Source organism: Canis lupus, chromosome 2 (genome assembly GCF_003254725.2).
Source record: "Canis lupus dingo isolate Sandy chromosome 2, ASM325472v2, whole genome shotgun sequence".
Taxonomy (NCBI): Eukaryota; Metazoa; Chordata; class Mammalia; order Carnivora; family Canidae; genus Canis; species Canis lupus.
The window spans coordinates 47,768,176-47,782,901 of NC_064244.1; the positions used below are offsets into that span (position 1 = coordinate 47,768,176).

Consider the following 14,726-nt stretch of genomic DNA (forward strand, 5'->3'; position numbering starts at 1 on the left):
GATGGCTGAAGAGTAGGGTCCCCAAGTCACCTGTCCGCACCAAATTACCTAGATAACCTTCAAATCATCCTGAAAATCTATGAATTAGGCTTGAGATTTAAAGAGAGACCAGCTGGAATGCTACAGTGAGAAGAGTTCTCGCTTCTATCAGGTAGGAAGACCGGGAAAAAAATAAAGAAACAAAAGGCCTCCAAGGGGGAGGGGCCCCGCGAGGAGCCGGGCTGAGGCCGGGGCGAGTGTCCCCAGGACAGGAGAGCCCCGTCCCGGAGAAGCAGGAGCTGCACCGACCTTCCCGGGCGGAAAGGGGCTCGCAGGGAGTTGGAGCAGGACCCAGGAGGGCGGGGATGCCCTCGGGCTCCCTGAGACAGTAACAGAGCAACTGCGCGCCCAGGAGAGTGCGCCGAGCTCCCGAAGGGCTGCAGCGCGCACGGCGGGACCCGGAGCAGCTCGGGGGGGCTCGGGCGGAGGAAGAGGCTCCGTGCGGAGGGGGCTGCGGGGTTCCAGGAGCAGCTCGGAGGGGCTCGGGGGCGGCTCCGCGGAGGGGGCTGCGGGGCGGGAGCGAATCCAACAGCGCAGGCCCGGGAGCACAGGGCGCCGGGACACAGCCCAGGATCCGGCCTCCCCCCAAGGACAGGCAGAGGCCGGGAGGGCCCAGGACAGCGAGGACGCTCCTGCCCCCGAGCTGAGCAGATCAGCGGCCCCGCCCCGGAGCCTCCAGGCCCTGCAGACAGAGAGCTCCGGAGTTACTGCGGGGGCTGACTCCAGGGCTCCAGAGCTGGCCCCGCCACTAGGGCTGTTCCTCCTGCGGCCTCACGGGGTAAACACCCCCCACTGAGCCCTGCACCAGGCAGGGGGCAGAGCAGCTCCCCCAAGTGCTAACACCTGAAAATCAGGACAACAGGCCACTCCCCTAGAAGACCAGCTAGACGGACAAGGTCCAGGGGAAGTCAAGGGACTTAAAGTATATACAGAATCAGAAGATACTCCCCCGTGTTTTACTTTGTTTTGTTTTGGTTTTGATTTTGTTTTTTTTTTTTTTCTTTTTGATTTCTTTGCTTCCCCCACCCACTTTTTTTTCCCATTCTTTCTTTTTCTTTCTCTTTTTCTTCCCTTTTTTTCTTCCTTTTTTCTTTTTCTCTTTTCTTTCCTTCTTTCTCTCCTTTTCCCAATACAACTTGTTTTCGGCCACTCTGCACTGAGCAAAATGAAGGAAAACCTCACCTCAAAAGAAAGAATCAGAAGCAGTCCTCTCTCCCACAGACTTACAAAATCTGGATTACAATTCAATGTCAGAAAGCCAATCAGAAGCACTATTATACAGCTACTGGTGGCTCTTGAAAAAAGCATAAAGGACTCAAGAGACTTCATGACTGCAGAATTTAGATCCAATCAGGCAGAAATTAAAAATCAATGGAATCAGAAGCAATCCAAACTAGAAGCCCTAACGACGAGGGTTAACGAGGTGGAAGAACGAGTGAGTGACATAGAAGACAAGTTGATGGCAAAGAGGGAAACTGAGGAAAAAAGAGACAAACAATTAAAAGACCATGAGGATATATTAAGGGAAATAAACGACAGCCTGAGGAAGAAATACCTACGTTTCATTGGGGTTCCCGAGGGCGCCGAAAGGGACAGAGGGCCAGAATATGTATTTGAACAAATCATAGATGAAAACGTTCCTAATCTGGGAAGGGAAACAGGCATTCAGATCCAGGAAATAGAGAGATCCCCCCCTAAAATCAATAAAAACCGTTCAACACCTTGACATCTAATAGTGAAGCTTGCAAATTCCAAAGATAAAGAAAAGATCCTTAAAGCAGCAAGAGACAAGAAATCCCTGACTTTTTTGGGGAGGAGTATTAGGGTAACAGCAGACCTCTCCACAGAGACCTGGCAGGCCAGAAAGGGCTGGCAGGATATATTCAGGGTCCTAAATGAGAAGAACATGCAACCAAGAATACTTTATCCAGCAAGGCTCTCATTCAAAATGGAAGGAGAGATAAAGAGCTTCCAAGACAGGCAGCAACTAAAAGAATATGTGACCTCCAAACCAGCTCTGCAAGAAAGTTTAAGGGGAACTCTTAAAATTCCCCTTTAAGAAGAAATTCAGTGGAACAATCCACAAAAACAAGGACTGAATAGATATCATGATGACACTACCTTTCAATGGTAACTTTCAATAGTAACTCTGAACATGAACGGGCTTAATGACCCCATCAATAGGCGCAGGGTTTCAGACTGGATAAAAAGGCAGGACCCATCTATTTGCTGTCTCCAAGAGACTCATTTTAGACAGAAGGACACCTACAGCCTGAAAATAAAAGGTTGGAGAACCATTTACCATTCAAATGGTCCTCAGAAGAAAGCAGGTGTAGCCATCCTTATATCAGATAAACTAAAATTTACCCCGAAGACTGTAGTGAGAGATGAAGAGGGACACTATATCATACTTAAAGGATCTATCCAACAAGAGGACTTAACAATTCTCAATATATATGCCCCGAATGTGGGAGCTGCCAAATATTTAAACCAATTAATAACCAAAGTGAAGAAATACTTAGATAATAATACACTTATACTTGGTGACTTCAATCTAGCTCTTTCTATACTCGATAGGTCTTCTAAGCACAACATCTCCAAAGAAACGAGAGCTTTAAATGATACACTGGACCAGATGGATTTCACAGATATCTACAGAACTTTACATCCAAACTCAACTGAATACACATTCTTGTCAAGTGCACATGGACCTTTCTCCAGAATAGACCACATACTGGGTCACAAATCGGGTCTGAACCGATACCAAAAGATTGGGATCGTCCCCTGCATATTCTCAGACCATAATGCCTTGAAATTAGAACTAAATCACAACAAGAAGTTTGGAAGGACCTCAAACATGTGGAGCTTAAGGACCATCCTGCTAAAGGATGAAAGGGTCAACCAGGAAATTAAGGAAGAATTAAAAAGATTCATGGAAACTAATGAGAATGAAGATACGACCATTCAAAATCTTTGGGACGCAGCAAAAGCAGTCCTAAGGGGGAAATACATCGCAATACAAGCATCCATTCAAAAACTGGAAAGAACTCAAATACAAAAGCTAACCTTACACATAAAGGAGCTAGAGAAAAAACAGCAGATAGATCCTACAACCAGCAGAAGAAGAGAGTTAATTAAGATTCGAGCAGAACTCAAAGAAATCGAGACCAGAAGAACTGTGGAACAGATCAACAGAACCAGGAGTTGGTTCTTTGAAAGAATTAATAAGATAGATAAACCATTAGCCAGCCTTATTAAAAAGAAGAGAGAGAAGACTCAAATTAATAAAATCATGAATGAGAAAGGAGAGATCACTACCAACACCAAGGAAATACAAACGATTTTAAAAACATATTATGAACAGCTATACGCCAATAAATTAGGCAATCTAGAAGAAATGGACGCATTCCTGGAAAGCCACAAACTACCAAAACTGGAACAGGAAGAAATAGAAAACCTGAACAGGCCAATAACCAGGGAGGAAATTGAAGCAGTCATCAAAAACCTCCCAAGACACAAAAGTCCAGGCCCAGATGGCTTCCCAGGAGAATTCTATCAAACGTTTAAAGAAGAAACCATACCTATTCTCCTAAAGCTGTTTGGAAAGATAGAAAGAGATGGAGTACTTCCCAATTCGTTCTATGAGGCCAGCATCACCTTAATTCCAAAACCAGACAAAGACCCCACCAAAAAGGAGAATTACAGACCAATATCCCTGATGACCATGGATGCAAAAATTCTCAACAAGATACTAGCCAATCGGATCCAACAGTACATTAAGAAAATTTTTCACCATGACCAAGTAGGATTTATCCCCAGGACACAAGGCTGGTTCAACACTCGTAAAACAATCAATGTGATTCATCATATCAGAAAGAGAAAAACCAAGAACCATATGATCCTCTCATTAGATGCAGAGAAAGCATTTGACAAAATACGGCATCCATTCCTGATCAAAACTCTTCAGAGTGTAGGGATAGAGGGAACTTTCCTCAACATCTTAAAAGCCATCTATGACAAGCCCACAGCAAATATCATTCTCAATGGGGAAGCACTGGGAGCCTTTCCCTAAGATCAGGAACAAGACAGGGATGTCCACTTTCACCACTGCTATTCAACATAGTACTAGAAGTCCTAGCCTCAGCAATCAGACAACAAAAAGATATTAAAGGCCTTCAAATTGGCAAAGAAGAAGTCAAACTCTCCCTCTTTGCCGATGACATGATACTATACATAGAAAACCCAAAAGTCTCCACCCCAAGTTTGCTAGAACTCATACAGCAATTTGGCAGCGTGGCAGGATACGGAATCAATGCCCAGAAATCAGTGGCATTTCTATACACTAACAATGAGACTGAAGAAAGAGAAATTAAGGAGTCAATCCCATTTACAATTGCATCCAAAAGCATAAGATACCTAGGAATAAACCTCACCAAAGAGGTGAAGGATCTATACCCTAAAAACTATAGAACACTTCTGAAGGAAATTGAGGAAGACACAAAAAGATGTAAAAATATTCCATGCTCATGGATTGGCAGAATTAATATTGTGAAAATGTCAATGTTACCCAGGACAATATACACGTTTAATGCAATCCCTATCAAAATACCATGGACTTTCTTCAGAGAGTTAGAACAAATTATTTTAAGATTTGTGTGGAATCAGAAAAGACCCCGAATAGCCAGGGGAATTTTAAAAAAGACAACCATATCTGGGGGGCATCACAATGCCAGATTTCAGGTTGTACTACAAAGCTGTGGTCATCAAGACAGTGTGGTACTGGCACAAAAACAGACACATAGATCAGTGGAACAGAATAGAGAACCCAGAAGTGGACCCTGAACTTTATGGTCAACTAATATTTGATAAAGGAGGAAAGACTATCCATTGGAAGAAAGACAGTCTCTTCAATAAATGGTGCTGGGAAAATTGGACATCCACATGCAGAAGAATGAAACTAGACCACTCTCTTTCACCAGACACAAAGATAAACTCAAAATGGATGAAAGATCTAAATGTGAGACAAGATTCCATCAAAATCCTAGAGAAGAACACAGACAACACCCTTTTTGAACTCGCCATAGTAACTTCTTGCAAGATACATCCACGAAGGCAAAAGAAACAAAAGCAAAAATGAACTATTGGGACTTCATCAAGATAAGAAGCTTTTGCACAGCAAAGGATACAGTCAACAAAACTCAAAGACAACCTACAGAATGGGAGAAGATATTTGCAAATGACATATCAGATAAAGGGCTAGTTTCCAAGATCTATAAAGAACTTATTAAACTCAACAGCACAGAAACAAACAATCCAATCATGAAATGGGCAAAAGACATGAACAGAAATCTCACAGAGGAAGACATAGACATGGCCAACAGGCACATGAGAAAATGCTCTGCATCACTTGGCATCAGGGAAATACAAATCAAAACCACAATGAGATACCACCTCACACCAGTGAGAATGGGGAACATTAACAAGGCAGGAAACCACAAATGTTGGAGAGGATGCGGAGAAAAGGGAACCCTCTTACACTGTTGGTGGGAATGTGAACTGGTGCAGCCACTCTGGAAAACTGTGTGGAGGTTCCACAAAGAGTTAAAAATAGACCTGCCCTACGACCCAGCAATTGCACTGTTGGGGATTTACCCCAAAGATACAGATGCAGTGAAATGCAGGGACACCTGCACCCCGATGTTTATAGCAGCAATGTCCACGATAGCTAAACTGTGTAAGGAGCCTCGGTGTCCATCGAAAGATGAATGGATAAAGAAGATGTGGTTTATGTATACAATGGAATATTACTCAGCTATTAGAAATGACAAATACCCACCATTTGCTTCAACGTGGATGGAACTAGAAGGTATTATGCTGAGTGAAGTAAGTCAATCGGAGAAGGACAAACATTTTATGTTCTCATTCATTTGGGGAATATAAATAATAGTGAAAGGGAATATAAGGGAAGGGAGAAGAAATGTGTGGGAAATATCAGAAAGGGAGACAGAACATAAAGACTCCTAACTCTGGGAAACGAACTAGGGGTGGTGGAAGGGGAGGAGGGCGGGAGGTGGGGGTGAATGAGTGACGGGCACTGAGGGGGGCACTTGACAGGATGAGCACTGGGTGTTATTCTGTATGTTGGTAAATTGAACACCAATAAAAAATAAATTTATTGTTAAAAAAAAAATAAAAATAAAAATGTGCATGGTATTATCTCAGTCTTTATGTACTGCTTGAGGCCTGATTTGTTTAATTTTGGCCTGATTAGGCTCTAATTCTTTTATCTCTGGGTAGTAAGGAATTCTCTAAGTGTCTGCCATGCTTTCTCCAAGCCCAGCTAGTATCCCTATAATTAATTAATTAATTAATTTATTAATTTATTTAATTTTTTTCTCCCTATAATTGTTTAAAATTCTAGTTCAGACATTCCAGTTATATCTGCATTGATTAAATCTCTGGCTGTCATTTCTTCCTGTTCTTTCTTTTGTGGTGAATTCCTGTCTTGTCATTTTGGAGAAGGAAAATAAAAAGCAAAATAAAACAAAATATGAATTTAAAAATCATAGAAAAATTTTCAAAAAATAAAACAAAATGCATAAAGGAAGGTAGATCTTAGCTGTGTTTTGGTCTGCTTGTTATAGGAAGCTTGATAGAAAAAAAGTTACAAAGGAAGAGGAGAAAAAGAAAAGAATAAAATAAAAAAATATAAAAAATAAATAAAAAATATTCTTCCTATGTCCAGAATAAGCAAAGGAATAAAACCAAACAAATCAAAAACAAAGACAAAAAACAAAAACAAACAAAAGGTCTCCCAAAAGATACTGGATTCCATTTCTGCTAGAGCTGAAGCTTTGCAGCACTCTGTAATCAGCTGACTTGGTGTGAGCAAGGGGTTTGTGCTGGTCTTCTGGGTGAGAGGACTGCTGCCTTGATTCTCAAGTGAAACTGCCCTAGTGGAGATGCCTCTAGGGCGGGGAGAGGGGTGCTTGGTGTGGTGGCTCTGGTCTCCACTTGCTGGTGCTGTTTAGTTTGCTGAGGTGGATCAAGCTGGTGGATGAGGGGAGAAAATGGTGTGCCCTGTTCTCTTGTCTTGCAAGGGGGAAATGTACACCACCCTTCTTCAGTAAGATCTCTAGAGGGGCAGTGACTAGGCCTGTGTCCTTGGTTTCCAGCAGGATCATGCCCTCACCCCATGTCCAAGCTGACAACTGCCAAATAGTACAGCTCTCCTGTGTTCTATGTCAGCTGTGGCTGTGTTTTAATACCCATTACTTCAGAGACTCCTGCTGAGCAGACCCACACTGATCCTCTGGGGGAAGGTCTTCATGTGTTGTGGCCAGTTCCAGCTTGCAGCAGAAGACAGCCGCGTGACCTAACAGTGGTTCGGAGTTTATGGTAAATCACAACACACAGCCTGCCTCAGGGTTTGCGGTGCTCTGTGGGCGTCTGTTTCTGTACTGGTGAGCAGGATGGTTTGATGGTGCTGGCAGGGTCCTTTTCCTGCAGAGTGGCTGTATCACCTCTACCAAATGCACTCCAAGCAGGGGAACCACTTCTTCCTGCACGATTCTGGGGATCCTCAGCCTTCAGGCTGCTGGGACTCAGCTCTGTTCTCTCACTGGAGCAAAACTCAGCTCCCAGATGGGAACCTGGCAATGTTGCAGACCTCTAAAACTTATGCATTTCTGCTGTTTATAGAAAACTGGGGGTATTGTAACCATCTTCTTTTTCCTGTCAAAAATTTTGAGGAATAGCTTTTTTTGTGCAGTTCCCTGTGTGTGTTTTCACTTTTCTTCCCCCTGTTCTTTTTCTTTCTCTTGCTAGTGCCTCCATGATCAGGGCTCCCAGGCCCAGGCAGTACCCACCGTTCTTTTCTCCCACAAATTCTCTGTGGTTCCTCCCTTCCACAGGTAGGTTTTTTTTTTTTTTTTTTTTGGTTTGTAGACATGCAGCTTTGTTCTTTAAGACTTCTGATTGACTTCTTGGATGCTCAGAATGATTTGATATTTATCTAGTTGTGTTCAAGGGAGAAAGCAAGCTTAGGGTTGCCCTACTCCTCCATCTTACCTCCCCTCCCCATTTTAAAATTAGGTTATTAGATATTGTTGTGATTGAGTTTTAGGAGTCATTTATATATTCTAGATATCAACCTCTTATCAGATATAATGCTTTGGAAATATTTTCTCCCAATCCATAGTTTGCTTTTCACTCTGTTCATTGGGTCTTTTGGTGTAGAAGATTTTTACTTTCATGTGGTCCCTTTGTCTACCTTAGACTTTGTTGGTTGTGCTTTTAGTATCATATCCATGCAGTCATTGCCAAGTCCAATGTCATGAAGCTTTTTTGTTATGTTTTCTTCTAACTGCTTATGTAGTTTTTACTCAAGGAGCTAAATTGTCACTCTGTTACATATTTTGTGTGTGTGTGTGTATGTGTGTGTGTGAGGTGTGTAATTTTAACCACAACTTGTGATGTTATGGATGAAATAAAAGAAAATATTTATTTTAAATAGTAGTCTGAAGAAAGAAAGGCACAATTCTAAAATTTGTCCATTCTTGGGAAACATTATACAATGAATGAACCATTTCAAGTCTCCTTTATAATAAAGGCGTAGTCTCTCTTTTTAAACTTCATTTTAAGTTTAGGAATATACCTTTTAAAATTAGGAATATACCCTGATAAATTGTTTCAAGGAAGGAAGACAGAATTTATTTTTTATTAAACTTTAAGACATCTCCTGTTTGTAAAATGCCTGGCTTTGAGACTTTTTGTGTTTCATCCTAGCCAATTTCCAATTGCTAAAATTTCATATTTGGAATATGGTGCAATTGAAAAGATACAATCAGTGATCTCACAGCTAGCAATTTCTCAGGGAAAAGATTGGCTATTTGGCAATGAAGATATAACATTTCATAGTTCAACATTTGTCTGTAATTTTGGAAAAAAACATTAAACCACCAATTGAAAAGCTTCAGATTTAACAAATGTGGCTTTATACTTATTCCCTCTTCAAGCAAAATGTAGGTTCCAAGGTACAAAGAATTGGCTCATGACAAGCTATTTTCAGAATAAAATGAAACATAAGTAATTTAATTCTGCAGATATGATGGGATGAGAATGCAGTGATTTTCTAAAATGGGCTTCCTTGAATTCTATGAAATATGTCTAAAATAAATGGCTAAGCATACCTCACCCTCCCCAAACCCCATATAAAAATCAAAGAAGCACTCTTATTTTTTGCTCAAAGTGTTATTTCTTCATAAAATAACCAGTGTTGCAAAAAGAAAGTATAGGAGGATGAATTAAAGCTCATTGACAAAGAACAATAGGCCAAATAACATTTAATAATATTTTAAGAACACAGAAGTAAGTAACTCCAGCAAATTTAGTATGTATTTAAAGTCTCCTCTCTCTTTTTACTAGGGAGGAAAGAAGTTGAGATTTTTCATAATTCGCTGGTGGCAGGAGGAGGGCTGAGTAGCTATTGTTCCCCTGATTGATCAGGGGGAAGTGCCAAGTAATGGGCTGACCAGGACAAAGTAAATGATGAAAGTTACTTGTGACTTTCTGAGTGGTACATTGAAAATAATTATATTTTGCACATTGATTCCACAACAGTTTGAATACCTACTATGTGCCAGGTGTTATTCTAGGGCCTGAGGATTGAACATTGAAAAAGCCAACCAGCCCACCCACCCACCCACCTACCCACCAACCAACAAATGCCTGTTCTCATTGAATAAAGAGAGAGAGAGAGAATGTGAGGAGAGAAGAGAAGGTTGATTGATTATCAGTTGAGGTAAGCACTATGATGATAATAATAGTAAAAAGTAGTGTCTGTTACCTGGGGCTTGTTACCTTAGATAGGGTGGTCCCAGAAGACCTCCCTAAAGAAATAAGGTTTGAATGGAGACCTGAGTAAAGGGGAGAGCAGGTCCTGTGATGTCTGAAGGAAAGGAATTCTAGGCAGAACAAACTGCAAATGCAAGGGCCCTGAGACCAGAATGTGCTTTAAGGAACAGCAAAGAGGTCAGTGTGGTTGGCACAAAGGGATGCCGGGGGAAGTAGAAGGATTGAAGGCAGAGAATGAGACACAGGTAGGATCACAAAGTCCTCAAGACCTGGGATTTTATTCTTAGGTTATTGGGAAGGCCCTGGATGTTTTGAGCAGAGGCTTACATGAACAAATTTTCATTTTAAAAGGACTGCTCTAATTGTTCTGTGGAGAATAGGTTGTATAGGGATAAGAGTGTCTGTTTCCCAAGGTTCATTTATGCTTCTATATGGGTAAATATAAACCTTCAAAAGTTTTATACCGAGAAGAAACTGACAGCAGAGGGAGAAGGGTAGGAGGATGGGCAAAATGAGTGAAGGGGAGTGGGAGGTGCAGGCTTCCACTTATAGAATGAATAAGTCATGGGAATAAAAGGTGTAGGACATGGAATGTAGTTAATACTATAAGAGGATTACAGGGTGACAGATGGCAGCTACATTTGTGGTGAGCACAGCATAATATATAGAGAAGCTGAATCACTATGTTGTACACCTGAAACTAACATTGTATGTTGACTATACCCAATTTTTTTAAAATAAAATTTTAGTATCATACAGTGACATATTAACATTTTGTAAGGGTTGTAGAATTCTATGAATTTTAATGCATGAGTTGATTTGTGTCATCACTGCTACAATCAGGATGGGCAGTCAGGATAAACTTGCTCCTGCTATACCTTTATCATTATATCTTCCTTCCACCTCTAACTCCTGGTACCCAACCAGCAGATGGGTCTGGTCTCCATTATTATAGTTTTGTCTTTTGAACAGTATCATATAAGTGAAATCATGCAAGGTGTAACTTTTTGAAGTGCGTTTCTTTCTTTGAGATCATCCAGGTTTTTCATGTTTCAACAGTTCCTTTTTCTTTGCTAACTAGTATTCCACTGAATGGATATGTTGGAGTTTGTTTATCCATTGACTGGTTATAAGACATTTGGGTTGTTTCTAGCTTTTGGTGATTATGAGTAAAGCTGCTATATGCATTCTTTACAGGTTTTTATGTGAACATAAGTTTTCATTTCTTTAGGGTAAATGCCCAGTGATGGGGTTGCTGAGTCATATAGAATGTGTATGGTAAACTTTCTAGAAACTGTCAAAATCTCTTTCAGAATGTTTGTACAGTTGTGCATCCCTACTAGTAATGATTGAGGGTTCTAGATGTTCCATATCTTTGCCAGCACCTGGTATTGTCAGTATGTTTAATTTTATTCTTTCTAAAGAATGTACAGTGGCATATTATTGCAGTTTTAATTTGCATTTCTCAAATGACTAATCATGTTGAACAACTTTTCATGTGCTTACTTAACGTCCTTATATCTTCTTTGTTGAATTGTCTTTTGCCCTCTTGTTGTCTTTGCTCATTTATTAATTGGATTGTTATCATTTGAGTTTTGAGAATTACTTATATATTCTGGATACAAGCCCTTTGTTGGATATGTGATTTGTAAATGTTTTCTTTCAGTCTTTAGCTTGACCTTAAGTTTTCTTAAGAGTGACATTTACAGAAAAAAGTTTTAAATTTTGTTTAAATTAATAATTCTTTGCTTTTATAAGTTCTTTTATTTTTATTTATTTATTTATTTATTTATTTATTTATTTATTTATTTATTTTTAGGTTGTTCTTTTAGAATCATGTCTAAGAACTCTAACACTTAGGTAACTAAGGTTTTTTACTTCTAAACCTGAGTTTTTCTTCTAAAAATTTTACAGTATAATGTTTTACATTTTGATCCATAATCTATAGTTATCATTGTATTTTTATGTGTATTTTCTTTTATTATTTTTAATAAAACAGCTTTTTTGAGGCATAATTGATATACCAAAAGTTGGATATATTTAATGTGTATAATTTGATGAGTTTGGAGGTGTGTATACACTTGTGAAACCATCACCACAGTTAAGGTAATCTATCACCTCCAAAGTTTCCTCCTACCCCCCCCCCCCACCTTTTTTGTGGTAAGAACACTTAACATGAGGTCTACCCTCTTGACAAATTTTTAAGGGTACAATACTGAATTATTAAGTGTAGACACTATGCTGTACAGCACATCTCTTGAACTTATTCATCTTGTAAAACTGAAACTTCATACCCATTGAACAAATCCCTACTTCCTTTTGCCCCCAGCTCCTGGCAACCACCATTCTTTGTTTCCATTAGTTTGACTATTTTAATTATATAAGTGGAATCATGCAGTATTTGTCCTTTTGTGACTGGGTTGTTTTACTTACTATGTTTTCTGGGTTCATCCATGAAGTCACATATGTCAGGATTTTCTTATTTTTAAAGTCTGAATAACATATCAGTTTATATTTTTACCTCAGTTTCTTTATCCATTCATTAATCAATGGACATTTATGTTGTTTCTATGTCTTGGCTATTGTGACTAATGCTGCAGTAAACATGGGAATGCACATATCTCTTTGAGACTCTGATTTCGACGCTGAGAACTACAACATATTAATGAAAAAAATTAAAGAAGAGGTAGATAGATGGAAAGACATCCTATGTTCATACATTTAGAGATTAAATATTGTTAAAATACCCATACTACCCAAAGTGATCTACACATTCAGTGCTATCCCCATCAAAATCCCAATGGCATTTTTTTTACAAAAGTAGAAAATAATAGCCCTAAAATATATGTGGAAGGACAAAAGACCTCAGATAGTTAAAGCTGTCTTGAGAAAGAAGAATAAAGATGGAGGCATCACAATTCTTGATTTCAAAACACGTTACAAAGCTTTAGTGATTAAAACAGTATGTCACACATATAAACACAGACATATAGATCAATAGAACAGAATAGAGAGTTCAGAAAAAAACCTGCACGTAAGGTCAACTGATTTTTGGTGAGAATGCCAAGAATATCTAATAGGGAAAGGATAGTAGATAGTGTCTTCAACAAATTGTGCTGGAAAAACTTGACATCAATGCAAAAGAATGAAATTAGAAACTTATCTTACATCACACACTAAAATCAACTCAATGGATTAAAGGCGTGAGTGTGGCATTTGAAACTGTAAAACTCCTTGAAGAAAATAGGGCATAAGCTTATTAAAATGGCTGACAAGTATATAAAAATTCTCAGTGACACTAATCACCAGGGAAATGCAAATCAAAGCCACAATGAAATACCACCTCATGCTTGTTAGGATGGCTATTATGAAAAAAAAAAAAAAAAAAAAGGAAGAAGGAAAGGCAGTAAGTGTTGGCACTAATGTGGGGAGATTGGAACCATTATACATCATTAGTGGGATTGTATAATAGTACAGCCACAATGGAAGTCAGTGTAGAAGCTCCTCAAAAAATTAAAAATAAAACTATCCTATGATCTAGCAATCCTACTCTTGGGTATAATCCCCAATAATTTAAAATCAGAATCTTGAAGAGGTATAATCCATTTTGTGTTGACTTTTGTATTACATGTAAAGTTTATATTAAGGCTCATTATGTTTGCATAGAGATGTTCAGTAGTTCCAGTACCACTTGTTGAATACATAGACTGTTTTTGTGCTTTATCAAAAATCAATGGCCAGGGCACTTGGGAGGCTCAGTAGTTAAGAATCCAACCCTTGCTTTTGGCTCAGGTCATGATCTCAGGGTCATGAGATTGAGCCCTGAGTAGGGCTCCACACTGGATGTGGAGCCTACTTAAGATTTTCTCTCTCTCTTTCCATCTGTCCCCCACACTCTTGCTTGTGTATATGTGGTTTCTCTCTCTCTCTTAAAAAATCAGTGGATATATTTGTGAGTTATTTAGGTAAAATTATTTCACTTATTTCTTATTTAAACATTCTCTAGATAAATTTTGTTTGCATCTAATTTTTGTTTTCTGCTAGCATTTTTATAGCAAATCTTTGACAAGGGCTTTCATTTTGTCTTGTTAGAGAAGGATGTAATCTTGTATATATTCAGCAATGCAGGCTCTGCTAATCAGGTTTGTCTGGGGACTGATAGATCAAAGACCTAGGAGAAACAACAGAAGCAAAAATGAACTATTGGGACTTCATCAAGAAAAAAACTTTTGCACAGAAAACAGTTGATAAAACCAAAAGACAACCAATAGAATGGGAGAAGATATTTGCAAATGATGTATCAGACAAAGGGCTAGTATCCAAAATCAGTAAAGAACATATTAAACTCAACACCCTAAAAACAAATAATCCAGTCAAGAAATTGGCAGAAGACATGAACAGACATTTCTCCAAAGAAGACAGACAAAGGGCCAACAGACATGTGAAAAAAATGTAGCACCAGGGAAATACAAATGAAAATCACAATGAGATGTCACCTTATACCAGTTAGAATGGCTAAATTTTACAAGTTAGAAAATAACAGATGTTGGTGAGAATGCAGAGAAAGGTAAGCTCTCTTACACTGTTGGTGCTAATGAAAGCTTGTGCAGCCACTCTGGAAAATAGTATGGACGTTCCTCAGAAAGTGGAAAAAAGAGCTACCCCTACAACCCAGCAATTGAACTTCTGAGTATTTATCCCAAAGATATAAATGTAGTGATCTGAAGGGGCACTTTTATCCCAATGTTTATAGCAGCGATGTCCACAATAGCTGAAGTATGGAAAGAGCCCAGATGTCCATCGACAGATGAGTGGTAAAAGAAGATGTGGTA

At 39.3% G+C, this 14,726-nt stretch overlaps 1 pseudogene; it reads left to right on the forward strand.

Moving 5' to 3' along the window:
• LOC112659761 (stAR-related lipid transfer protein 4-like) overlaps positions 1–14,726 on the forward strand; it is a 222,725-nt pseudogene that overhangs the window by 59,190 nt on the left and 148,809 nt on the right.